At 43.5% G+C, this 27954-nt stretch overlaps 1 long non-coding RNA gene across 1 annotated transcript in view; it reads left to right on the plus strand.

Moving 5' to 3' along the window:
• The window catches only part of LOC132593168 (uncharacterized), a 149708-nt gene that overhangs the window by 88533 nt on the left and 33221 nt on the right, over nucleotides 1-27954 (plus strand). The window contains exon 3 of the long non-coding RNA XR_009558535.1: nucleotides 11161-11278. This is a non-coding gene — a long non-coding RNA (uncharacterized LOC132593168). The remainder of the gene's footprint in view (nucleotides 1-11160; nucleotides 11279-27954) is intronic.

Raw genomic sequence — 27954 nt, forward strand, 5'->3', positions numbered from 1 at the left:
CCACCTAGTCCAGCATCCTGGTAGCCATTGATAGCCCTCTCCTCCATAAATTTGTCCAATCTAGGCATCCCCAAACTTCGGCCCTCCAGATGTTTTGGACTACAATTCCCATCTTCCCCGACCACTGGTCCTGTTAGCTAGGGATCATGGGAGTTGTAGGCCAAAACATCTGGAGGGCCGCAGTTTGGGGATGCCTGGTCTAATCCTTTCTTCATAGGGGAGTTGCTCCATTCCCTTGATCATTTTGTTATGCTTACATCTCACACTAGGCCCTGGATGCTGCTCAAGATTAAGTGCAGAGTTGCCACCCCTCTGGTCAATTCCAACACCAACTGTTCTAGAGCACAATCATTTAGGATACCTAGAAAGTTTACATCTTTGTCATAGCAGGGAATGGTAGTTGAAGTTACCCATTACTACAGTGTCTCCTCTTTTAGATGCTTCCTTGATTTCATTTATCATTTCAAGGTCTTATTGAGCATTTTGATCAGGGGTATGAGAGCATGTCCCCAGTACTAAATTAGCTTTGGGGCCCACAGTGAATCTGTGGAGGATTCCTTGCTTTTTTGGGATGTCTAGCCTGCTGGACTCAAAGGGCCTTCTTGGTAGTGGTGCCCGTCCTGTGGAACACCCTCCCACCAGATGTCAAAGGGAAAAAAAACAACTACCAGACTTTTAGAAGACATCTGAAGGCAGCCCTGTTTAGGGAAGCTTTTAATATCTGAAGGACTATTTTAATATTTTGTTGGAAGCCACCCAGAGTGGCTGGGGAAACCCCGCCAGATGGGCGGGGTATAAATAATAATAATAATAATAATAATAATAATAATAATAATAATAATAATTCTGTCTTTGAGGTATAGAGTGACACCACCTCTACATGCCCTTTCCTTCCTATAGAGTTTACATCCAGAATTAACCATGTCCCACTGGTTCTCTCCATTCCACCAGGTTTCTGTGATGCTCACTATATGAATGTCCTTATCTAAGAGGCTCCTAGTATACTCACTTGTAGACCATCTCTCTTCAAGTGTCTTTGGCATTTGCATTTGGTCATGTTGTCCTTTGCCCTCTCTTGTGCCCCAGCACTCGTGGTGCCTAGTTCTCTGCCACTCCCATTGAAATGTTCACAAATTTTATCATCCACATCCCGGGGGGGGGGGGGGGGTTTGTTCCAAACTAGAGCCTTTTCAGCTCCTGTTGGCTTCCCTCCCTCAATCAGCTTAAAAGCTGATTTATCGATTTTAAGTGCCCACCCTCTGGTTCTATCTGGTTCAAGTGGATGCCATCCTATTTATATAGGCCCAGCTTGCCCCATATTGTTTCCCTGTAGGGTCACAGGTGGCACTGTGGTCTAAACCACTGAGCCTCTTGGGCTTGCCGATCGGAAGGTTGATGGTTTGAATCCGTGCGGCAGGGTGAGCTCCTGTTGCTCTGTCCCAGCTCCTGCCAACCTAGAAGTTCAAAAGCATGCCAGTGCAAGTAGATAGATAGGTACCACTGTGGCGGGAAGGTAAACTGTGTTTCTGTGCACCCTGGCTTCCATCACAGTGTCCCATTGCACCAAAAGTGGTTTAGTCATGCTGGCCACATGACCCAGAAAACTGTCTGTGGACAAATGCCAGCTTCCTCAGCCTGAAAAGCAAGATGAGTGCTGCAACCCTATAGTCGTCTTTGATTGGACTTAACCATCCAGGGATCCTTTACCTTTACCATAATGTTTCCCAGTGTAACAAATCCAAACCCATTGAGAGCACAAAGCTGCACCTGACTGGCTGGCCTTGCATGTGGAACTAGTAGCATATCAGAGAATAATAATAATAATAATAATATAATAATTTATTATGTATACCCCACCCATCTGGCTGGGTTTCCCCAGCCACTCTGGGTGGCTTCCAACAGAAAAATAAAACACAATAATCTATTAAACATTAAAAGCCTCCCTGAACAGGGCGGCCTTCAGATGTCTTCTAAAAGTCTGGTAGTTGTTTTCCTCTTTGACATCTGTTGGGAGGGCGTTCCACAGGGCAGGCGCCACCACCGAGAAGGCCCTCTGCCTAGTTCCCTGCAACTTGGCTTCTCGCAACGAGGGAACCGCCAGAAGGCCCTCAGTGCTGGACCTCAGTGTCCGGGCAGAATGATGGAGGTGGAGATGCTCCTTCAGGTATACTGGACCGAGGCCATTTAGGGCTTTAAAGGTAAGCACCAACACTTTGAATTGTGCTCAGAAACGTACTGGGAGCCAATGTAGATCTTTCAAGACCGGTGTTATGTGGTCTTATCTTAGAGGTCCCCGTTTTCAGCATCCTACCTAGGAGCCTAAATTTGACTTCCAGGTCCTTTGGACTACATTTTCCCATGTCATTGGTACTGACATGCACCACAACCACTGATTTCTCTCACTGTCTACCAGGGTATCTAGGCGATGAGCAACACCTGCAGTCTTTGCACCGGGGAGGCAATTCAGCTTGTGGTCTGTGTGCCCTTTGCAAACCCAACTATCTATGTTCCTAATGATCAAATCACCACTGCCATGATTGCTATTCCCACCAGAGAAGTATCCTCGGCCCTCTGGGAACTGGCAGGGACCCTGCTGTACCTTCTGCAGCCACTTCCATGCTCTCCGAGGCTCGCAGCTGCTGCCCTGCCTCCTACTAGGTTAATTGAACTGGGACATGCTAGAATTTTTTATTTCATTGGTGTTAAATTACTCTGAGCATTAGGCACCCAAATTGGTGCAGCTGTTCATCTGATCTCGTGAAAAAGACCCAGTATGTAATCTGCTGCATACACCTGAGCGGAACTGTTTCACAATATGTCATTAGAGCAAATAGAATTGTTTTGAATGTGCTTACAGCTGTTTTTTGAGGGGGACTGTACTATACTGAGACGCTGGGAGATCTAAGTTTGGGGTTCCCAACATCTCTTTCAGAGCTTTCATGGCTCAGAATTACTGCTCAAAATTGCCCCCCTCCCCTGCTAAACAAGATGGCTATGGCCTCATTCAGAGGAAAGTGGTATGATGTATATTGTACAGTGGTGCCTCGCTAGACGAAATTAATTCGTTCCACGGGTCTTTTCTTATAGCGAAAAATTCGTCTAGCGAATCCCATAGGAATGCATTGATATTTTTTTTTGATTTTTTTTTTTTTGCCCATAGGAACACATTAATTGAATTTCAATGCATTCCTATGGGAAACCGCGATTTGCTAGACGAATTTTTCGTAAAATGCATTCGTCTAGCGAGGCAAGCTCCGCTCGAAAAATCCTTTCGTTAAGCGGAAATTTCATTAATCAGGGCATTCGTTAAGCGAGGCACCACTGTACTATTTCACCCTCTCTCTCTCCAGTGACACTATCAGCTCTTTGAGGGATATGGTGTCAAGGTGGAATTTGAATTGGGGAAGACTGCCAGGCAAAATGATGGCTGGTGAGAAGTATGGCCGGACTCTAGTCACTGAAGTTGGGAACCTTTTCAACAAGTAGCTAACGTGGTGTAAGCAACATGTACATTCCAGATATGTTATTACACTCATTAACAAACTGTCCTAGTTTTTCACTCGGCAAAATGCTGTGGCTTTACATCGGGCAAGGTTCCATGTAGTTCTATAGCAGAGAGTGAGTGTTTTAGTTGGCAGGCAAAGAACCACTCATCTGTGAAGACCGACTGACTTCGGTTAATTATTAAAATGGCTGTTCTTCTTCCTGCCCCCACTTTTTTTGGACATATTCCCAGGGTCCTTTTATGTATAGGTCAGGCTCTTTAATACTGAAGCTCTTTATCCCCCTCCGCCTGAATTGTTGGTGCTTTTTATCCATTATTTTGAAGCATAGGTGAATCTGTAAAATGAATGGGTCGGAGGGGGAAGTATTGAGTCCATGAACTCTTGCTTTCACTTCTCTCTCTGTCTGTCTCTTTCTCTCTTTCTCTGTTAGTGCATGTGTGGTCCAGCTGCCTCTTGCGGTCTGTACCCTTTTTGTTTATTCAGTTCAGCCACTTGTTACCTCTTCGGGCCTCTGAGACATAGGTCCCATCTGCACTATATATTGAAAGCAGTGCCATGCCGCTCTAAACAGCCATGCCTTCCACCAAAGAATCCTGGGAAGGGTATCTCATTATGGGTACGGAGAATTAGGAGACCCCCTATTCGCCTCCGTGAGCTACAGTTACCAGGGGTCCCTGATAAGAGGAATTGATTGTTAAATGACTCAGAGAATGGCAGCTCTGTGAGGAAAATAGGGGTCTCCTAGCAGCTCTCCTCAATTTTAACAAACTGCACATCCCAGACTTTGAGGGGACTCTGGACTGTTTAAAGTGGGCATGCTGCTGCTTTAAATTTGTAGCACATATGGAGCCTTAGAAACAAAAGTGGGAAGGTGATAACATTTTGTTGAGCTGAGAGTGTATAAGCTCATCTAGAAGATCTTAAGTGGCTCATCTGAAATCTTAAAAGGGGTGATGGTTGGAACTTCCAACCAGGGGGCCAAATGTGGCCTTCCAGACCTATGTATCTAGCCCTCAGGTCACTCCCCTGGCCACAAAACACACCCCTTCACCAGGTGATGTATTAGCATTAGTCCTGCTTTGTCTGGCTGAAATGTGTCCTTGAACTCTGATGATGCCTCTTGCTTACCTGGATGGGGAACAGAAAGAGGGTTGTGCATCTTTGCTTTAGAGTTCCCTTCCTTCAGCAGGACTGGCCCTGCCATTAGGCAAAGTGACTCATTTGCCTCAGGCAGCAGTTGGTGGCAGCAGCAGCAGCATTCCCGCTCCATGTCTCCTGACATGGAATAAAGTAAGATAAGCTTTGGTTGTAAGTCACTTTGGGTTGCCCTGAGCAAGATAAATCAAACAAGGAAACAAACAAATAAGCAAGCAAGCAACAAGCAAGCTGCACAAGAATGTTAATGGGTAGATCTAGCAAAAAAGTGGAGGGTTCAAAGGGCACATAAATTCATAGCATATATACAAATGTGTGTGTGTGTGTGTGTGTGTGTGTGTGTGTGTGTGTGTGTGTGTGCATCTTTATATCTATATATATCCCTATTCATTTCTTTGGGTTTGCCTCCCCCACCCCAGATCTTATGGGAAGAGGGCTAGTATAGGAAAGCAGATGGCATAATAGTATGGATCTTAGATAACATGCTCCTTTAAACATAGCAACCTCCTTCTTATTGAGTCAGACCATTGATCCATCTAGTTCAGTATTATCTACTCTGACTGGCAGTGGCTGTGCAGGGTTTCAGGCAAGGGGCATTCCCAGAACTACCTGGAGATGCCAGGGATTTAACCGGAGACCTGCAATGGAAGTACTCCTGGACTGTGCTACAGTCCTTCCCATAGACAGAAGCCCATTCTCCCTGTGTTCAAGTCTACTATGCATCCTTAAGTGCAGAGAGGTGCCATTTGCTCTCCTGCTTCAGGCAGTACAGTATCTCGAGCCAGCCTTGCTCCAAAGACATATTCTTTAGAGAGAGTCTTATAGCTCCTCAGCATTACTCTTGCTTGAGCTGGAGAGGATACAAATGTCACTTCTGAAATGTCACCGTTGCCTCGAGAACTTCTGAGACCACCACAGTTGCAGTCCTGTCAGTGCATGCTTCCCACGCTTGGCGCAAAGGTTCATTTACTATGTGTATGTTTAAACTGCCTTTCACCATACAAACACAGGGCTGGTGACTTAATTACATGTATGTGTTTCTGGGTAAGGCAGTTGAATCGCATTTGGTGGGTTTCTGTTCTCGGATGTGCTAATCTCAGCCCGCTAAACTGATCACCGTTTAGCGTTGAATTGTGTACACACCGTGTATTTAAAGCTCATTCCCCACTCCCAAGAATCCTGGGAACTGTAGTTCACCCCACACAGCTACAATTCCCAGCTCCCTTCCAAGAACAGACTACAGTTCCCATGATTTTTTTTGGGGGGGGGAGGGGTGTACTTTAAATGTACAGTGGTACCTTGGTTTTCGAACGTCTCAGAAGCTGAACGTTTCGGGTTTTCGAATGCCGAAAACCTGGAAGTAAATGCTTCCATTTTCGAATGTGCCTCGGAAGTCGAATGGCTTCTGCTGTGTGTCCCCCACCCCCATTTTTCCATTGGAATTGCAGGCCACCTTTTGCACCTCGTATTTTGAAGGTTTCAAGAGGTTCTATGCAGCCAAGGGAGCAAATGTTTTGCTACATTCTTATCTTTAATTGCTGCTGCCTAGTGGGGACATCTGTGGGTTCTCTTCTGGTGTAAGCATGTGGCTGCAATGTGCTTTGATGTGCTGTAGCACTGTGTTTCTCAACTATATTGCACTTGTTTCTGGAAGCACAGAGTAGCGTGAGCCATGCATCTGGATATTCATGGGGGAACAGTGGCTTCGCACAAGTAAACAGAGGACAGTAAATTCCTAAGTTGGAGCCAAAAGATTTAGCAATATATGCCACTAAAAGCGATGGTGGTTGCTGCCCTAAGACATTGAACATCTCCTCCGGAAATAAGAAGGGGGGGACGGGGGGGGGAGATCTCTGTGTGGTGTAAATTTCATCATTTTAAAATATATAGGAAAATGGATAGTCACCGCAAATAGCAAATTCCAAGTCCCTCTAGGGGCTCTGCCTACAATGAGAATGTTTTGAGTTGTTTATGTTCAAAAGCAGAGTCCCGAGAGTGATATACTGCTATCAACTTGCTCTGTGCTGTGGCCTTTTATTGTTGTTTATAATGGGCTGAAGATATTTTTCCCCCACTTACGTTTTAACTGTAGCTTTGAAGAGCTATAAGAGAAGAATTGAGCTTGAAAATCAGGGTTGGGAGATTAGGGGTTTTAGGTGGCCTGTTTTTCCTAGAAAACGATTGGTAATATATATTATTAGAAATTTGCATTTCCCACCTGAGTGCTACTGAAAAGCCATATGAATCTATTAGGTGCCGAATTGCACACCCTACTTTTCAAATAGACACAGCATTTGCTCACTAAAAAGAGGCTAAATCCTGTTATCCTAAGGCATTAAGGAAATATGTCTCTAATTGTATTATTAAAAGGTGTGTTATTGCTACAATAAATCATAATGGCCTGCTTTTAACACACTATATCTTGTATCCTACAGAGTTGGGTGTGTGTTTTTAGTATGGTATTGAGAGGAATGATGATTGGCAATGACGCATGAATGGCAAAGAGGAAAGAGCAAAATGTGGCCTGATATGTAACAGCATGTTAACAAAATAGTAATTTTGGAGAGCACAACTCGAAATGGAAGAGAGTGGGTGAAGGATATATCGGGTGAGTTAATAAGGAGCTGGTGGGTGACAATGAAACCCAAAGGATTTAATTTTTGCAGTTAGTTTGAATCCAGATTTGTGTGTGTGTGTGTGTGTGTGTGTGTGTGTGTGTGTGTTAATATAGGTGTATAATACAGATAGACAATAGATGATAGATAGATAGATAGATAGATAGATAGATGATAGATAGAAACAATGTCAACTCACATCAGCAATAAGTATAATCCATTGATCCCAAATTGAATATATATTAAGTAGTCCACATCTTCCAATAGATATTGAGATTGTTGATTATGAGCTATATGTTCAAATGTAGAGAATCGTAGAATCATAGAGTTGGAAGAGACCACAAGGGCCATCCAGTCCAACCCCCTGCCAGGCAGGAAACACCATCAAAGGAGAAGGACAGGAAGATGTTTTCAGACCACTGAGCAACGGATGGTAGGTGTTTATCCTTCCAACCTTGGAGTATCCTTCCAACCCTTTGCAACCATAAGGGCTTGTAGGATCCACTTTCGTTATCCACCTGTTAGTCCCCACATCACAGGAGTGGGTTGGATCCTAAACAGTAGATAAAGTACTACTGAATGAGTCCAGTAGTACTTTAAAGGTCAAGTGGAGCCCTATCTAGGTGTTCTAATCCCTCACGCAAAGTGGGGGAGTGGGGATAACTTGGAGGGATAACCTAAGAACTTAAGAAGAGCCTGCTTGATCAGGCCAGTGGCCCATCTGGTTCAGCATCCTGTTCTCGCAGTGCCCTACCAGGTGCCTATGGAAAGCCTGCAAACAGGACATGACGAGTGCAACACTTGTGATTCCCCACTTGCAGCTGGTATTCAGTGGAGGTAGAACTTAGACATCATGCCTAGTAGCCACTGATATTTTTATTCTCCTATCACACCTTAAGAAGGATATGGACATCATGCCTAGTAGCCGCTGATATTTTTATTCTCTCACACCTTAAGAAGGATAGAAATATTCAAAGGAGGACAGTGGAAAATATGGTCTTTTATTTACAACCAGTTCAAGGGGTGGCATTGCCTGCCATCTTCCTCTTCTTTAATCTTTGCGCTGCCATTATAGAAATGAGCAGAGAGGAGGATAGGAGCAAAGGTAGAATTGGTTGGCTCCGCCCATCATTGGCTGAGGCTCCACCTACTGTTGAGCTCCCTGCCTTCTGCCAGTCCAGTGGGCATCAGCCACCATTGGTTGTGGAAGTTCTAGTTGTGGCTTTTATCCATCAAACAGGACTGGATGGCCCAGCTGGGCTGATCCCACACTTCCATTCCTACCCTTGAAGAATGACAGCACTAGCAACTAACACTGACAATATTTTAATTAATGAACACACATGCAAAACTAAGGGGCCTGATTTTCCATGGTCAGGGACCAGGAAATAGGTGTTGTCTCTGGTGAGTAAGAACAGTGGGCAAGTAAGATGTTTTAATTTTAAAAACAGAAAAATAGATTGGTGAGGAAAGGGTTATGCGGGGGAAAACACTAGGTTATTGCGTGCATAGCAACATCTGTTTTATAAGAATTCACTGGGGGAAAATGAAAGGCAAAAAAGCGGAGATGAGAGTTCTAAAGAGCATGATGGGTTGCAGTACATTTCAGCTTAAAATGATATACAGGTATGCCTGGAGTCCATTGAGATATTAAGTCTGTATTGAGTTGGTCAGGTGGAAAATCTGGCGTCTTCCTTGGCTGTGCTCTGAAAAACCATTCATCTGGAAATGCAAAGAACAAGCAGGAAAAATACCGGCATGGGATGTGATGTTGGTTTATTTTGATAACATATTTCCAGGACATCCTCCGCCAGTGTAGTTGCAAGGAAGCCGAGGATTTGATGGAAACACAGAAGGGGCAAGGACAAATTTGTGTGCCATGTTGGGGCTGCCAGGAGGTCTCAGGAACTTCATGTTCCCATAAGCTATGTGGCATGTAAGCTGGCAGCTAAAGAAGCTCATGTCACTAATGCGCCAAAATATGTGCAAGAGATCAAAGAGGTTGCTGTGACACATAGCTGCCAAGTACCCCGTTTTTTCCGGGAAAACCCTGATTTTACTTACCTTTTCCCGGTGGTCCCCCGTATCACTTCGTCTCCCGTTTTTCTCTGTCGGCGGCGGCCATTTTTGGTGCCCATAGATGGGCGGAGCGACACCGAAAGTTGCGTCGATGCACTTCCTGACATGCGTACAAGCGACTTTCGAAGCCGGCGGCGACCATTTTTTTGTGCCCATAGAAGGGCAAAGCGACACCGGAAGTTATGTCGATGCAACTTCCAGTGTCACACGGCTGCCAGTCCCGGATTCTGCAGTCCAGGACTTGGAAGGTAAGCTGTGACATAGAGACTGGCACAGATGTAAAGCAGCCCAGTCTAGCTACCAGTGGTTGATCAGGTTAATATACCCAGACTTGGAGATAATGAATTGAAATGGTTCGTAATTCTCAAATCAAATACAAGGTGAACATTATGGGCCCAAAAGTTCTTCAGCTCAGATGTTTTTGCAAGACAGAGAAAAACTTCCACCCTCTCTCTATCTCGCCCACGTGCTGGCCATGGGGAGATCTTTCTTCTTCCCTCCCTTCTTCAGTGCATGGCATGCTGTGGTCCAAGCACCAAGAGTGTGGATTTAGAATATAGATTTGGAAACAAATCCCTATGGTCCTGATGTCTGTGTGCACACCTGCAGCTGTGTTCCAGGTGTTAGAGAAGCAGGGAGAGGGGTCTTTTCCTATTCCACTGAAGCAGAAAGCAAGATAAGTTGGAAGAAAGCTTGGAGGGAGGGCAGTGGGTGACTAGGGGTGGTCGAGGCTCACCAGTGTGGTTGTGGGAAGGATCACACACCCTGTCACATTCCACATGACAACACGTGGCAGGACACGAAAAACTGGCTTTGGTATCACCAGACTTTTTATTTTGTGTTATGGGAAATAGTTAGCTTTTTCTAAGAATCATGGAATGATAGAATTGTAGAGTTGGGAAGGACCACGAGGATCATCTAGTCCAACCCCCTGCAATGCAAGGATCTTTTGCCCAATGTGGGGCTCGAACCCACAACATTGAGATTAAGAGTCTCATGCTCCACTGACTGACGAGTTTACTCCAGCAGTACTCCAGTCTTTGCATGGTTGAAGGACAGGAAATGGCTTGTGGACTGCTCAACTTCCTCTTTTCTTGGATATGAATGATACCCATTTTCTGAGTTATTCCAGGTTAGCTTTATGTCTATGCTGACATTTCACTAACCATGGTAGGTGTTGAGCCACAGGTTGCGGATATTAGCGATCCCATTTTTGCAGCTGAAATCCCATTTGAGGTTAGATCTGCAGGTTGGAATGGAAGATGAAATTTATGCAAAAGAGGAGGAGGGAAAAATAATCTCATATCTAAGTGCCTTGGCCTGCTAACTTGCGTAATACTTTATGCACCTGTTTCAGTAGGCTCCAGTCTATGCATGCTTACACTACAATCTTATATATGTATAGTGAGCTCATTCTCCTAAGTGTTGATCTTCCTGTAGCAAAACATAGAACACAAAATGCACAAGGCAGAGGTATCAACAGGCTTATGAGAACCCCAAAGTTTATATACTATAGGTACAAAAAAATAAGAATAGCAGGAGGGGCGCCCAAATTGGGGGGGCAGCAAAAAAAACTTGGTGAGGACTGAGCATGTTCAGTGGGTATGGAATGTCATTTGACAGTTGGGTGGGGGAGACAAATAATGGGGGAGAATAGAGTGCAGTATTCTGAAAAAGGGCATCACTGTCTTCCCAGACTCCTGAAGAGGAACAATCAACATTGCAGCTTTTTGTTGTAGGTCATATTTGTAAATCCGTTAGCCTTCAAGGTGCCACAAGACTCCTTTTTGTTTTTATTATCACAGCTGCCATCAATAGCGAGGGGGTTAAGCATCCTGAGAAATTGTTTGGAATCTGGACCAAGACTACAGCTTGACTCCCACAAGAGAGAAGTATGACGAGAAAACTGACGATTAGCTGAGTGTAAGTGAGCTTCATCTGTGGGTTGAGCATTCCTTCAGTATTTCTTTTATGCAGACACTTGCTTTTCCCAACAAAGAAATGAAAAGACTTTAAAGGGATTTCTCCTACAGGCTGGGAATAAAGAAAGGGACAGATTGTTAATTCAATTATTTAAAAAATGTAAGTATTTTAGATATCTTCCTGGTAGCCGCTGAATGTGTACCCACGTAAATAGGGTTGTTCACATTATCATAAATAATTGTGAGCATTCACAATAAAATCATTGTGTAATTGCTAGGGCAGAAATGTAAAAGGAAAGGAAAGAAGAAGCGTTTGTCAGATATCCAAGACAACTGTAGCTAAACATATAATGGGGAAATGTATCTGTGGTTGAAGAACCACAACAAAAAGTGAACAGGGAGGTATAATCAGAGCCAGGTTTACATACAGTATAAGCTAAACAAGCTATAGCTTAGGGCCCCACTCTCTTGCCCAACCCACCCCCCAAAAAAATTAAAGGAAAAAAACCTGGATGTACATTTCCAAAATATAAGATAAAAAACAAATAAAATAAAGCCTACACACAGCAACAGTGTTTTGTTTTGTTTTGTGTTGTGTAGTGTAGTGTAGGCTCCTATGATGTAAGTAATGGGCCCCGCCTGCTAGCCTGCTCACTAAAATATCACTGGTTTGCTCATTTCTGTATATAGGGTGCCTACATTCTGCATGTGCAAATGGCTTTAGATACCTATTAGGTCCATAAATTACCATATAGCATATATTCAACAAAAAAATTGGCGCCAATTTGTTGTTGACAATGGACAGCTGGACATATAAAGGGCCCCATTACGTTCAGTAACCTAGTATTTCATCAAACCTAAATCTGGCCCTGCTCATTTTTACAACAACTTCAGAAATCGATCCAAATAAGTAGGCCTTGCAACAGTATTGAGTGCTCCTATTCAGGGTTCCCACCAACCAGTCTTGGCTTCTATCAGGATACTCCATTACACCCTCCCTCCATACCTCCCATTTTCCCTGCCCCTCCAACACTCAGCCAACTTTACAGGACCACTGAGCATGCTCAGTCCTCATTGAACTGTTGCTGGCTTCCCCTTCCCCCTTCAGATACTTCCCTCCTAAAGATTTTGTGAGCTTCTACAAACCTTTGGGGTCATCTGCTGTATAGGTCCCATTAGTGCATCAGTGGTGCCATTTTGGCTAAATAGGAACTGGCAGTCAAATAATGAGTTTGGGAGAAGGGATGTAGGCTCAGGGGTAGAGCACCAGCTTTGCACACAGAAAGTCTCAGGTATAATCCCTGGAATCTCCCCCAATTTTTCTATTTTTGTCAACACTGCATGGTTCGAGAACTTCATCACAATGTTTGGATCAGTGCAGGTGTAGCAGGATGGCTATGTTTCGAATCTCAGTTTGTTTCAAGAAAGTGGATTTGATAGACATGGCTTTAAATGCAAATTGAATAAATTTTCTCCCCCATCCCTACTTGTGATACATATCCATGGTCTATTAGCCTCTTCTAGTCTCAGGAAAAGACCATGGCAATTTGACAACCCAGCCCTCATGCCACCTTCCCAAAGTGAGGTGTTGGGCATGGGAAAGGATGCACGGGGGCTCTGGCAAGGTCCTAGAGCCCACCCCATCTCCTTCCCAAAGCCAGGCATGTGCTAAGAAGGCTTTGGGAAAGAGGCAGGAAGGCACCCCCTCAGCTCAGCGTCCTGTGCAGGGGAACCAGTCGTGCTGCCCTAAACCTGCCTTTGCTGGTCTCATGCTAAATGGAAGCTTCAGATTCAGAAGCAGCATATCTCTGACTATGGGATGGTAGCAGCTGCCAGGTTGGGGAGCCGCTATGCACCTGACCTCCCACCAGCAGAATTGGTGCTATTTAGTAGGATGGATTTTACTTTCTTGGGCTCTATGATCACTGCAGATGGTAACAGCAGTCACGAAATTAAAAGACGCCTGCCTCTTGGGAGAAAAGCAATGACAAACCTAGACAGCATCTTAAAAAGCAGAGACATCACCTTGCCGACAAAGGTCCGTATAGTTAAAGCTATGGTTTTCCCAGTAGTGATGTATGGAAGTGAGAGCTGGACCATAAAGAAGGCTGATCGCCGAAGACTAGATGCTTTTGAATTATGGTGCTGGAGGAGACTCTTGAGAGACCCATGGACTGCAAGAAGATCAAACCTATCCATTCTGAAGGAAATCAGCCTTGAGTGCTCATTGGAAGGACAGATCGTGAAGCTGAGGCTCCAATACTTTGGCCACCTCATGAGAAGAGAAGACTCCCTGGAAAAGACCCTGATGTTGGCAAAGACTGAGGGCACAAGGACAAGGGGACAACAGAGGATGAGATGGTTGGACAGTGTGAAGCTACAAACATGAGTTTGACCAAACTGCGGGAGGCAGTGGAAGACAGGAATGCCTGATGTCAACAACAACAAAGTAGGATGGAGATGGGAGAGGTGGCAGGCATGCTGGTGCTGTGTGGGTGCACCAGCAGAGCCAAATGCAGCATGCATACTTTTGTGTCCACACAGCACGGCCGCTCTCCACCAGTTACTGCTATCACATGGAAGGGACAAATGTCAGGCTGTGGCTATCCCCACCGTGCCACGTTTGTGAGCTTTCCAAGAGCACCAAGGTCTGATTCAGCAAGGTGGTTTACTATATCCTTGATGATAATCATCCTACTGACACTGTTGGTTATCTAGAGGCATAACATTCCCTTGCTTTTTTACCCTGAGCCTACAGGCCCCTGTTTCTGAATGGCAAATGGGCTAAATTGGAAGGGGAGGGGGTTCAGATCAAGCCCTCTTAGAAACCCTGCTCACTCTGAGAACTGAGCAAGAGCAAGCAAATTGGATTCGGGTAAAATGAATTTTAAATCCCATGAAACCAAAGTGGAGCAACTCATGTGTGACATTGTGCGAGTTCATCTTGAGACAAAGGCATTCAAATTTGCTCCTCTTAATTTGGGCTATTAGCATAGTGAGAAAAGGTTAAGCTGACTATTATGAATCGGAGAACTCGAGAACATGTTATTGCAGAGGCCTGCTGGACCGCCCTACAGAATGTAGGTTAAAGGAGCCAATTCATAAACTATCAATTGGCTTGTTTCCATGGGATTCTTGAAGTATTTCTTCCTGATAGAACTCTTCTTTGTTTACGGTTTCTAAGACGGCTTTAGCCTTCCTAGAGTTCTTCCACTCCCTCTTTGTGATCTCGTTTTAAAACAAGCTTCTTTGTAGGAAACTTCCTTTCGGTGGGGGGAACCCTCCAAACGTTGAAATGTTTGCATCTCCCTACATACGATGCCATGTCTTTGAGCCTTAATAAAAGCTTGCTTGTTTAGTGACGGCTGAGGAATCTCATCTTCATCAGTTCTGATATGAACTGACTTGATCCGCACTCCTTGGATGAATGCATGGATCAGAACAGAATTGTGTCTTGGCTTTTGAACTTCCCAAATGTTCTGACACAGTTCTTGGCTCTAAAAGCTATAAAGATACATACAGAAACATGTATGTGTTGAGAGAAAATATGTTTACAAATAGCATTTAAATGTGAAGGTTTCTGTGGATTCACAGATAAATGCAAAAAATGGGACGAAACAGGCTTGTTAGTTTGGATGTGTGAATCTGCCAGTTTCTGGTTTTCTCACTTGCTCAGTTTTTTCCAGTCTTTAGTTCTCTTCATTTCTTAACCAGTTTGCTGCTGCTGCTGCTGCTGCTGCTGCTGCTGCTGTTATAGCTCTCATGAAAATTCACCAGCATTTTAGTGTAGATTTCATTTCCTAATATGCATTCTTTTATATGAAATTTTTCTCACATACACGTTTTTGCAAGCACATTTCCCTGACTAATGCATTGCATGCATTTTTCAGAATACTTTCAGCATATAGTTTAGACCAGGCATCCCCAAACTGCGGCCCTCCAGATGTTTTGGCCTACAACTCCCATGATCCCTAGCTAACAGGACTAGGGGTTGGGGAAGATGGGAATTGTAGTCCAAAACATCTGGAGGGCCGAAGTTTGGGGATGCCTAGTTTAGACTGAGGCTGTGAGAAGGATTATATTCTCCCGTACAAACCTGCCCAGGCTCTGGGATTTTTGGAGGAGGCCTTTCTCTCAGCCCCACCACCCACATAGGTACCCTTGATTAGGACACAGGAGAGGGCCTTCTTGGTGGCTGCTCCCAGACTTTGGAACTCCCCAGAGAAGCTAGACTGGCTCCCTCCTTGTTTTCCTTCTACCAGAAGTTGAATATTGTTTTAGGCTTTGGGGAGTGGCTGTTTTTAAAGTAAATGGCTCACAAACGTGCTGTGCTGTTTTTATTATCTGCATTTTTATAATTCCATTCTTACAATGTTTTAATTCTATTACAGTTTAATTACATTTACACTATTACATTTGATATGTTTTTAGCTTATTGTATTTTATCTGTGTTTCTGTATTTTATTAAGCTGCCTTGAGTTCTAGTATGGGGAAAAGGCAGGATAATAGCAATAATAATAGTGACAACAATACTTGTACTTTTGTACATGTTAATGTGTCAGAGACATGTATCACAAAATTCATAGAAGTACTAATTTCAGAGGCGGACTCCCATTTTGGTTCATGTATAGATTCATTCCCATTGAATTTGGTAGGTTCACATTAAAAGTTGGGCCCAAACTATCTCCCCCCACTGCTGCTTATGAGTAAACACAGGCAAAAACGGTATGTATCAGTAATCGGCTGATGATTTACCCATTCCTCTGCTTGTCAAGTTCAACTTTAAAACAACAAGAACAAAATCCTATCTTTTTTTTTATAACTATTTGAAGTATTGGACTGTAGTTCCTATTTCCCCAGAACACTTTACTGCTGTGTTTGCTAATCAGTATAATCCACTACATTCTGCAAAGTTACAATAGGCTGATTTGGCACAGTTCACAAAATAACATTTGGGAGGTCTGCACAGTGGCCCAATGTTTGCAGATATCCAATCTTGTGGTTTGTTTGGGGGTGGGAAGAAGAGGGATGAAGGAAAACTGCTTTGCGCCCCTATTCCTTTCTCCTACCTCCAAGAACTTGCTGTTCATGCCTTGTCCTTTTGCTTTAAACAAGACATAGCTGAGCACATTGTCAGTAGAACTGACACAAGGCTGGAGCTTCAGGGGCAGCTGGATTTCCAAGAACCAAAAGCGAAACCCTATTGTAGCAATTCCCTTTGGGGGTTTCACCTTTAGTAGGCTAGTCCAAACCCTTGCATTCACTGTGCAAAATAACTGAACAGCAGGGTGAAAAAGGGATTTTGCAAATGTGTATGTAAACAGACCACCTCATAGCACTCCTTACACTTTCACATTCAATTCCACTTCCATTTAGACCCATTTTGTTAGATTTAATAATCCTGTGTGCTTTTGTGCATGTGGGCATGCAATTATTCTTGTGAAGTCTTTTCATGATTTTCCACTCAGAAAACTATTTCCACTTTACACACACACACACACACACAAAACGAGTCTGGAGAAATGTTTCCTTTAAACGTGACATTTTTGCTGAAAACACGTAGCCATCAACACTTGAAATTGTGTGTTGTGGTGGCAGAACAGGACTTGCATGGTTGTCATTCAAGATAAAGGCCGGGTGCGATGGTTAGAAATGGCGGTTTGCCATCCTGTTTAAAAGAAAATTTTGTGTGGCTTTCAAAAGGGCTTTAAATCCACATTGTCCTTCTGTTTGCTGGCAGGGGACATATAGAAGAGACTGACAGAGTGGATTTTACTTAACAGCCTAATCTGTCTAAAATTTGCATATGCAACTATCCATCCCCAGGAATGTTAAACAACAACAACAACCAGGGAACAAGGTTCTTGATTCTTCAAAATAAGTTTATCGTCAGATATTTGAGCACATCCTTTAGTGTCTGTTTAGTAGGCCAATGGGGGACATGAAAGCAAAGTTTGAGTATTTGATTAGAGGTGGCAAAGGTTCTGGTGTTCCCATGAACTGTCCCAGATCATAGTCCAAGATGCCAACAGAGTTTCATGTTCCCTGCTTTTCCTTTCAAAAAGACTTTGCAGACACTAATTATGAAGTATCTCACAAATGCCACTGACCCGTTTATTTAAAAATATGTATATCCTACCCTTCTTTCAGTAGGACAGCTTTGGCTTACTGGTTTAGGACACGTTCAACTCTTAAAGGCAAAAGCAAAATAAAGAATCCTGCAATCACAAAATTAATTATAAATCCGTTTTCCATTGAGGTTGCAATTGCTATCATATGTAGTTTTTTATTGTTAAATTGCTTTGAAATGTTTCAGAAGTGATTCACAATTGAAATAAATGAAACTCAAGGCCCAGCCCACGTCTCCTCAAGGGATTTTGCTAGCAGTAGGATGCTTGCAAAAGCATTCCAAAGTAGGGCTGCCGTTGTCCTGCAATCCAAGATCTCCCCCTTTTCCTTGCCCCCAAACTCCATAGAACCTGGGGCAAGAAAAGAAGCAGTTGGGAACTTTGTGAGCCCCAAGCCCCAAATGGGACCTTTTCCCCAAGCATGCCTCTGAATGCCAGGTGCTGGGAATTGTAGGCGGAGACGGGGCTGCTGTGCTCATGTTCCCATTGTGCATATCCTGGAGTCATCTCATATGCCAGTGTGAAAACAAGGTGTTAGACCAGATGTGTGTTTGGTTTGATCCCTTAGGGCTCTTCTTTCATTCTTATGCTCTGATCTCCAGGGAATCATTGGGGTGGGGGCCCCCCAAAGTCTATTCAGATTTACTTAAGGTAATGGTCTATGACTTGAGGAAGGGGGAGGTGGTGGCAGCAGAATGCTCACTTCTCAAGGACCCTCTAGGGCAGGGGTGGCTAATATTTTTCAAGAGCTGAGAGTTGGCTATCCCACCAAGGACCACATGCCTTGTGTGCGCACAGAAACCCACATTCACACTCTGCAAGCCCGCAGCATGCATGCACACATACAACACACAAATAGGCAGGCAGGCAGGCATGCGCGCGCACACACACACACACAATAACACACACACATTAATACACTTCTGTCAATCAGCAGAGTGCTGGGCTAGTGGTGGTTTCTTCCTCACCATAGCACTGTGATGGGGTGGGAAAAGAGGGAGAGGGAAACCCTCTTATTACCATAGAAAGGGGCCTCTTCTCCGAGGTGCCATGATTGCAAGAAGGTCTTAAGAAACAAAACAAAACAAAACAAAACAGAGCCGTCCTCTTACCTGAACTCTAAGGTGGTGGTGCTCCGGAGGGAGAAAAGACCCATTTTATTAGGTTTGATGTTGGGCTCTCAAATGTGATGCTATATGCTGCCAAATGTTTGTTTTAGTCTGAGCATCAGCTCCAGTTGTTTGCTACCTCTGCTGTTGATGTCCTGGGAACCTGTTCTTGATGTCCTGAATCAGGGGGTCCAGAGTGGGCGGAATGAGTCCAGTTAGGGCACAATAGATACCCCATTTCTCCAGGATCTTTGAATCGGGTCATCTTCCTGGACTGAGAGTTCCTCTTGGGGCTCTGGGGCTTCCACTGGTCCTAGTCGGCGGTGTAGCAGGAGCTAGCACAAAGGAATGCTGCTCCAGGACTTTCTCAGAATGGAAGTGATTACATTGTCTGATAAAATGCTGGGCAATTGACAGATCCTCCTCCTGTGGCAAGTGATAATGAAGCTTTCATGTTTATTTGTGGAGGGTTAGCACAGAAGAAGTCAGAATGAGGGAAATGATCAAGCAGAAGTTGGATACTTTCTTTTCCTTTGTATCAGCTTAAATCAGAGCTTTCCAAACTGTGTGTCGCGACACATTAGTGTGTCGGCTGCTGTGTGTAGGTATGTCATAAGAATGCTCCCTGTGCTCCTTCCGGGGCTGGAAAGGTGTTAGTTTAACCTGTGGTTTGCTAGTAAAACTGAATTACTGTGTCATGAAATGATGCATATCTAAAAAGTGTGTCACCAACATGAAAAGTTTGGAAAGCTCTGGCTTAAATATGACACTTCTTTGCAAAATTGTGTTCCATTTCTCATCAAGAGTTGAAGACTACATTTCAGCTGGCTGAAGGTCTTTTGCTAAAGCACAGGGTGTTTTAACCTATACTGTCAGAAGTAAGCCCTCTGAGTTCAGTGAAGCTTACTCCCAGGAAACTGCATATGATTGCATTCATCTTGAGCCTGTTAAGCTGAGTTTTATTTATTTATTATTATTATAATTTGTATATTGCAATTCCATAAGAAATACCACAGTGGTTTACAACAAATTCATCCACATAAAAAGTTAAAATGGAGTAGATGCTAACTACTACGAGGGGGAAAAAGTTTTTCATAATGGTCCATATAAACCTGGCAGCAAAGAAAAGCATTTAAAGGTTAATAAGATGACACCTGCTGAATTTCTCTTGGAAGAGCATCCCACAGGGCTGGGCCAATTAGACTAAAGGCTCAGTTTCATGCAGATGTCAAGCGAGCCTCACCAACTCAAGGAACAACCAGCGCTGCTTTGGCAGATGATCTCAGTGATCAAGCTGGAATATGTATACAGTAAGTGATCAGCCAGTCCCTAAGGTACTTGGCTCTAAGTTGTTCAGGGCTTTGTATGTTAATACGAGGACCTTGAATCTGGCTCAGTAGTAGATGGGCAGCCAGTACAAATGTTTTAACAATGGAGTCACATGTCGTCGGCTGTGTGCCTCCATCAGCAGTCTGGCCGACGCATTCTGCATCAGCTGCAACTTCCAAAAGAAGCCCAAGGGCAGCCTCATATAATGCCCTCTACTGACGATCTTTTATACAGTGGTACCTCTACTTACGAATTTAATGCGTTCCGAACGCACATTTGTAAGTAGAAAAAAATTGTAAGTCGAATCCCATAGGAATGCATTGGGAGAAAAAATTCGTAAGTAGAAGCAACCCTATCTAAAAATTCGTAAGTAGAAAAAATCCTATCTAAACCGCATCCAAGATGGCGGACAGAGCTCTATTCGTAAGTAGAAACATTCGTAAGTTTGTACGAATTATTCGTAAGTTTGTACGAATTATTATTTGTAAGTAGAGGTACCACTGTATGTGTGTATGCATGTACATGTCCATATTTATACATATGTATATAATAATATAACAACAGAGCTGTCTGCATTTTGGGGCTCTTCTTGGAGTCCTGTATTACTGAAACAGTGTTCGTTTACCATGGAAGGTCATTGGATAGAGTCATGCAAGCCACTTTGGGTTTTCCAAGGAAGAGGCAGAATATAATTAAAAATGAATTAATTAGAAACATAGGCTGTATTGCTCAACTAAGCAGTGAATCATCCTATGTTCAGAAGTGAAATCAAAGCCAGTTTTTTATTTTAGAAAACATAACTCTAAATACATTTTTAAAAACCCAGCAACCTATTCTTCCACTTCCCTTAGGCGCTTGCAACATCTGTGTGTTTTCGTTGTTGTTGTTGTTGTTGCTACTATTAAGTTAGTAAAGAAATCAGAATGTTTTATAAACTACTACCTGCCCTGCACGCGTTGCTGTGCGTTAGTCTGTCAAATGGAGGGTATTAGCCCCCCTTCAGATCCCCCTGAGCCTCAGAGTCCCCCTGAGCCAAGGCGAGATACTGTGGAGACGGCAGGTGTGACGAAGTGTCTCACTCTCTACTACAAAAATGCGGTACAGGACACTAGAGGTGAAACCACCCACCCTCTTCTCCTGCCGCCTTAAAATAAATCCCTTTTTACTTGTGGGTTTCTTAGTAAAGAGTGTCTTCCAGCTTACGTGGCCTGGTATCTTAAGGAACTCTAGGCTGTTAAACGGAATAACCTCTTGCCTACAGTAAAGGGTCTCACTCAGTTTGATTCCCCACTGTAAAAGCTTGCCCTTTCCACTCTGGCAACTTCGTGGCACCCCAGGTTTATCCTACTAAGCCTCCTCCGTGTAACTCCAGGACACAAACTGCCACCTCTCTGCCTGAGGTGAGTTTTGCCCTCTCTTGAGCCACCACGGCTGTGAGTCCTGATACCCCGCTGGAACAATAAAGACGAACCTTCTTGGCAAAACAGAGATGAAATTTTATTGTCTTAAAAGCATAAGTGTTTCATTAACGTTTCATGTGTTTATCCGCTTTGTTTCAGTTGTACAATAACTCTGTCAAACATTTAACTTCAAGCTTCCCTAAACCTTATCTAAATTCACACTCTCCTGACCTCTCCACTTTCTTCACATCACACCACACCCTCCTCCCTCTCCCCTAACTGACCAAACCGACACTCCCTCCTTTTAAACTGGGAACAGTCCCGCCCCCATCAGAATTCTATGTCAGTCAGGCTGGAGGTGGATTAACTCTTTGCCAGCCAGGTAGGAATAAACATTTCAAAACTGCGTCAATTTGTCACAGCAGGTTTCATCCCTGTGTCTCCCCACACCCTGTTCTGATCCATTACCTATCCCTGCCCTTTATTCGCCCCCCCCCAGGCAGGCCCCTACCTCCACTTGGCAATGTTGGGCCTTGTTGCTGCAAAAGGCCTGTTTTCAGTTCTGTTGAGGTCTTCAACACCTCTGCCGGATGGATGTATGTGAGTGGTGGATCTCATGGTGGAGGCGGGGTTTGTGGGTGTGGTGTAGATTTCACAGGAAGGGAGGGCGTGTACTGTGGGAGGAAATGCACTTGAGGGCACTGTTTTACTTTGTTGAAAAAGAGGTTTGGGGGCTTCCGGTCCAGCGCCAGCACCGATCGGCGGGGTCTTTGTCTCGCTCCGAGACAGCCCGTCTCTGCTAGAGGAGGGAGGGCAGCGAGAGCAACGCTGCACCCCATAGAACCCCGGGTCGAGCGTCCCGGGGGCAAAACTGCTCGGCAGAGCCCCAAACCGGACTCCCCAACTATCCGGCTGCCCTAGTAAGAGCGCCGGAGTGAGAAGGGTCGAAGTCGCGGGGGCCATTTTGAGCACCATCGTCGCTCTAGTGGAGAGAAGCTCCGAGCCGGAGGCGGAGAGCGCTGGATTCTTCCAAAAGAAAGAATTAGAAATCAAGACTGTAAGTAAGCTCTCAAATTTGGATTGGATATTGAACATTAATTTGGATTAATTTGGATTTGGGAGAGAAGGAGACAAAACGGAAGCCACCCCCTCCCACCGGTAGCTAAGGAACAGTAAAATAAATACCCGAAGCCACGAACTGAATGGTTAAAAGGTATCCTCATCCTCAAAGACATAAAAAAGTTCTCCCCTGGATGCAGGGTAAAAGGGGAGAAGGACGATTCCCTGCAGAAAGATGAAAAAGAATGAGGAAAGCCTTTTGTTTCCCCGGGAGCTGGCAGCCCAGACAACCCAGTGAGCTGACGAGGATTTATAAATGAGCTTTATTTCATTTAGACTTTTAAGAAGTTAGAAGTATATGCTTTTGAAATGTTTGGATTGTGAAATGTTGGTTTGGATCTTTGTGAATTTGGAATTGGAAAATGCAACTACTTTGCTGAGACTGGGAAAATAAGCAGCGACCATTTTCCACCCCACACGATAAGTAGTGACCTTGACAAGACGGAACTATGTCAACAAAAAGGTACTCGCCTGAGTTCCAGCGGATTGTTTTGACAGCCATGTGGGAACTAAAAATAGGACTATGCCGAGATGAGATTCAACAGCAAGAACTAAAGCAGCAATTTCAGATGGTGATTGCTGAATATGATTTTCCAGATGATGAAGATACAGAAATGGAAATGGAAGAGGAAGATAGTGACAATGACAGCGACAGCAATTTGGATGATTTTGACAATGAGGTGGATTCTGATTTGCAGCATGAAGGTAACAATGATGATGATTGGGACAATACAACACAAAATAAAGCACACCACAAGGGAAAAGTTGACATTGTTTTACAAAAAGAGAAGCGGAGTACCCCTCCTTTGAGGAGGGAATGACAGGAACCAATGGAATTACAGATTTCCCACAAGGAGAAGGACATGAACAACTTAAGAAGGGGAGAAACTCAGGGGGCCCTCATGGATATTTGGGGGGTAAAACATTGGAAAAAGGGGGTGGGGTGAAGGAAGAATGGGAGTGTAATTATTAGGATGGATTATTAAGATCAAATTAGGATTGTCGATTACGGAACTTGCTGGAGTGGAGGGAGGTAGCCGGAATTTGGGGAAGAAAGGTTATATTGGGATTTGTTAGAGTGCAAGAGTTGATTATGGGAAAAGTTAAAATAAAAGAAGTCTAGGGATTTAAAAATTCTAAGAAGTCTATTGAGGGGGAAAAATTAGGCAAGGGAAGAAAAATTGGATTATGAATTATAGGGATTAAGAGATTTAGTGAAAATGGTATTAGCTAAGTTTAAAAATTTTATGAAGAGGAAAAGTAAGCAGTTTACAGATAAGGAAACTGTTAAAGAGGATAGTAAAGGGATGAAAACCGGGAAAGGGGGGAGGTAGGGGAAGCCCACAAAATATGGTTTATTAATGTAAATTTGAAAAAGAGTGTTTTTATTATTGTTTTCTGTCTTTTTTCTTTTTTATCATTTTTTCTGGAATTTTTTCTTTTTTTTTTAGTTATAGTTTTGCTTTTTTTTCTGGATAGCTGGGTGGTTGTCTCTCTACTTTCTGCCCCTGGAGCTCTCTGGTGGCAGGAGGGAACTCTGGGGGGGGGGACATAAACTCAACCACAAAATGGACCATCTTCAACTGCCCGCCTGCATGGGATTCTCCTGTGGCAGGGGAGGGCCCATGGGAGGGGGGTGGAAAGAAGGTGGAAAATCTGTCTATGTAAGCGTCTTTTTTATACAGTATATATCTTTTTTGTAATCTGTAAAATTAATAAAAAAAATATTTCAGCTGAAAAAGAGGTTTGTACCTGTGGAGGTGTGAGATGTGTGGGTTTTTTTTTTTCTAAGAACACTCGGGGAGTGGTCTGCATCATTGTGTCAAAATTTCAGGACGATCGGTCAAGCGGTTACGGAGAAAAGTGGAGCCCACACTTTCATGATTTTTACATAGATAGATAGATGATAGATAGATGATAGATAGATAGATAGATAGATTATGAGTGCAGTCTGAAATATATTAAATTAAGTATTATTAAGTTGCCATATTTAATGACAGATTCCACCTGTCTGACATGGCATAGAACAGAAGTGAAATTTTAAAGGTGCTTAGTGCCATCAATGTTACACTTTCTCCAAAATGGCATTAAGGTACATGTAAGACCTCACAGCTGCTCCGCCTTTACATACTACATTGAGAAATCTTATAACCGTACTTCACATTTAATTAGCAGCCTCGTACACAGCATTGCTCAGGAATTTCAAGACCCCCCCAAAAAAGTGCACTTTTGAAATCCGTGGTTAAAATAAGTGTTCAGTCAACCATCTTGAATCCCAATGAGATCCAGTTGTATCCAAACTTAGGCAAAAAACGATTGCTTCCTCCATTAATTTGTCTATTCTTTTAAAGATACCCAAGTTGATGCCCATCACTGCAAATTCCCTAGTTTAACTGTGTGCTTTGTGAAAAAGTGCTCTCTTTCCTGAATCTTCCAACATTCAGCTTCAATGGGTGTCCTGTCTAGTCTAGTGTTACAACCGTGTTTCTCCGAAAATAAGACACCATCTTATATTTATTTTTCCTCAAAAAAACAACAACTATGGCTTATTTTCAAGGGATGTCTTGTTTTTTTCCTCCTGCTGCTGCTGCGGCCGGCATTGCTGCTGCTTATCACTATGTCTTATTTTGGGGGTATGGCTTATATTCCTTGAATGCTTAAAAATCCTGCTGTGGCTTATTTTATGACTATGTCTTAAAATAGGGGAAACAGGGAAGAAACAAAGAAAACCTCTCTGTCTACTTTCTCTGCACCATTTAACTTTCTAATCTTTGGGATAATATACGCTTCTGTCTTTGGACACTTAGAAACCAACTTCCTGTGTTGTTATTTTACATTTTATTTCTTGGAAATTTGAAAGCCAATCTCACGGTATGTGAAAAGGTGACAATAGTCATCTGGGGAAGCATTTGTATTTCATTGGCTATTCTGTCCTAGCACTTCATTTCTGAAATAAACTTGCATCTCCAGGTGAGTTATTTTGTATGTATTTGGCAGCTTCACAGTAGTTCTTAAATACACCACCTCAAATATTTAAAAAGCAGGGCAGAACTTGACATGGAAAACATAGCGCTCTCCCCGTAAAAAAAGGGGGAATTTTTTTTATAAAAAATATTGATATTAATACATTGGGTTGTATCCAATGCTAGTCCTACTCAAAAAGTAGGACTCATTGATGACTACCATAGGCCAATTGTAGTAGTAGTAGTTAATTTCTTATACCCCACCCATCAGACTGGGTTACCCCAGCCACTCTCAGCAGTTTCCAAAAAAAATACAGAGGGAAAGAAAGAAAGAATCAAACACCAAAAGCTTCCTGAAACAGGGTAGCCTTCAGATGTCTATGGAAAGTTATATAGTTGTTTATCTTTTTGACATCTGATGGGAGGGCACCATTGTGAAAAAGGCCCTCTGTCTGCTTCCCTGCCGCCTCACTTCTCACAATAAAGAACAACCAGAAGGTCCTCAGAGCTGGACCTCAGTAATTGGGGGGGGGGGAGAGAGATGCTCCTTCAGGCATACAGGGCCAAAGCCATTTAGGGCTTTAAAGGTCAACACCAACACTTTGAATTGTACTCGGAAATGTACTGGGAGCCAATGTAGATCTTTTAGGACCAGTGCTATGTGGTTCCGGCGTCCACTTCCAGTCACCATTGTAGCTGCCGCATTCTGGATTAGTTGTACAGTAGTTGTCAAGTCACCTTCAAAGTTAGCTCTATATAGAGCACATCATTTCCATAAGTCTACTCCGAGTATAATTTAGCAGGATACAGTCTATTGTCTGCTATACTGGGTCATTGTGCTTTTATCATGCCAGCTTAGCTTTTTTTTGGCAGGCGTAAGCCAATCTGAACCTAGTGTTTGTGGTTGAAATATATTGTTTGCATTAACACAACATGAGACAAGGCGTTTGTTTTTTTGTTAGCAGAAACCTGGCTGCTCTCTGCCCTCCTCTCCTGTGTGTCTTAGCACCAACTATGCCCATCATTCAAGGCATTGCAGGACAGACATTACCTGAGATTCGTGCCCTTTGGGCTGTATAAAAATAGGATTATGGAACATCTGGCAGCACAGTAGGAATATTTCACGCTTTAGTATAAAAATAAAACCACAGAAGAGCACACGGAAAGCGTTGCAGGCAAGAAATTATCCTTTCTTTATCTCCCCAGCATCCATCAAGCAGCAGCAACTGAGAAGGTGGAAAGCAAGGAGATGAAAAGGAAATGAAAGGCAGGAGGGGGAGAAAGTTGGGTGAGAATTAAAACAAGCTTCATGTCATTAGCACTTCTGCAGATTTCCCCCGCCTTAACTAGCATTAGCAAAGGCTGACATCTTTCAACCTTGGGGGCAATGAAGAGTCAAGAAAAAGAGTGCAAGTTTCTTGCCACCTTTTTTTTTTTTAATACCATCTCGTTCATCTTTATAGACACAAATCTACCCACTTTCTTAGAGGGGGAGATAGGTCTCTGGTTGACTCTCCAGATTGGGCAGGTGTTGCGTTGACGATAGCCACATGCATCATCCGAACACTCTTAACAACAGCCCTGTTCTGCTTCGGTAGCAGGCATGTTGTTCCTCTTGCATTCAATGAGTTCTGTTATGGTTTGTTTACATACTGCTTTTTGGCCTAAAGGGCCCCCAAACCAATGGATTATTGTTATTAATCCAAAAGGAAGATACAGCAAAAGTTCAAGCAAAATCACAACAATCACACTGGATATGGATTTGGGTCTTAGCTAGATCAAATGGGAATGATATGTTTCAACAGCCCATATGCCCCCCGCAAAAGAAAATAAGAAGAAAAACGCTTTTTTAACTGAAAACCACCCTCAAAAAGGCTGCATTTGAGAGCAGAAAGGCAGATAAATCCCAAGGCAAGAAGCCTGATGGATCCTGCCCCCTCTTGGATATTTGGCCAAAATTGCTTTTTCCCTGAAATGCTTTTCTACCAGGAGAAGAAGCAGATCCCCCTCTCTCCATCTTTTCTCTTGTGGGCAATTTTAAGAGGGAGGAGATAAGTCTTAAGTAGACTATCTCTACCACCACCAGATACTCACCAACACCATTTCTCTCCTGATATTGACAGCTTCCTCAAGCCGATTTTCTGATTTTTCACATTATGCTTTTTTGAAATGAAGGGAAAATGGAAATCTCTCTAGAATGAAATCACTAAGCCCTAATCACTAATCCAGAACTCTGTCGCAATTTCTGTGGTAGTTAATATGTCTTGTATCTCAGGAAAACAATAATGCCTCCCCCATATTTTAAGCTGCCAACAGCGACATCTCTTTAACGCTGCAAGCAATTCATTCATGCTGGGGCATTCTGCAGAGTTATCTCATAGATGTATGATGGCCAGGCTTGGCAAAGTGTCAGTGGGGTTCAGTAAGGCTGTAGCTCAGTGGCAGCAGAGCATCTGCTTTGTTGACAGAAGGTCCCAGGTTCAGTCCCCAACATCTCCTGAAAGGACTAGGAGAAACTCCTGTCAGTATAGACCAAGACTACAACTCCCATCATCTCTAGCTGGCAGGACCAGTGGTCAGGGATGATGGGAGATGTAGTCCAAAAACAGCTGAAGTTTGCCAAACCCTG

The sequence above is a fragment of the Zootoca vivipara genome, chromosome 14 (genome assembly GCF_963506605.1).
Source record: "Zootoca vivipara chromosome 14, rZooViv1.1, whole genome shotgun sequence".
NCBI classification, from domain to species: domain Eukaryota; kingdom Metazoa; phylum Chordata; class Lepidosauria; order Squamata; family Lacertidae; genus Zootoca; species Zootoca vivipara.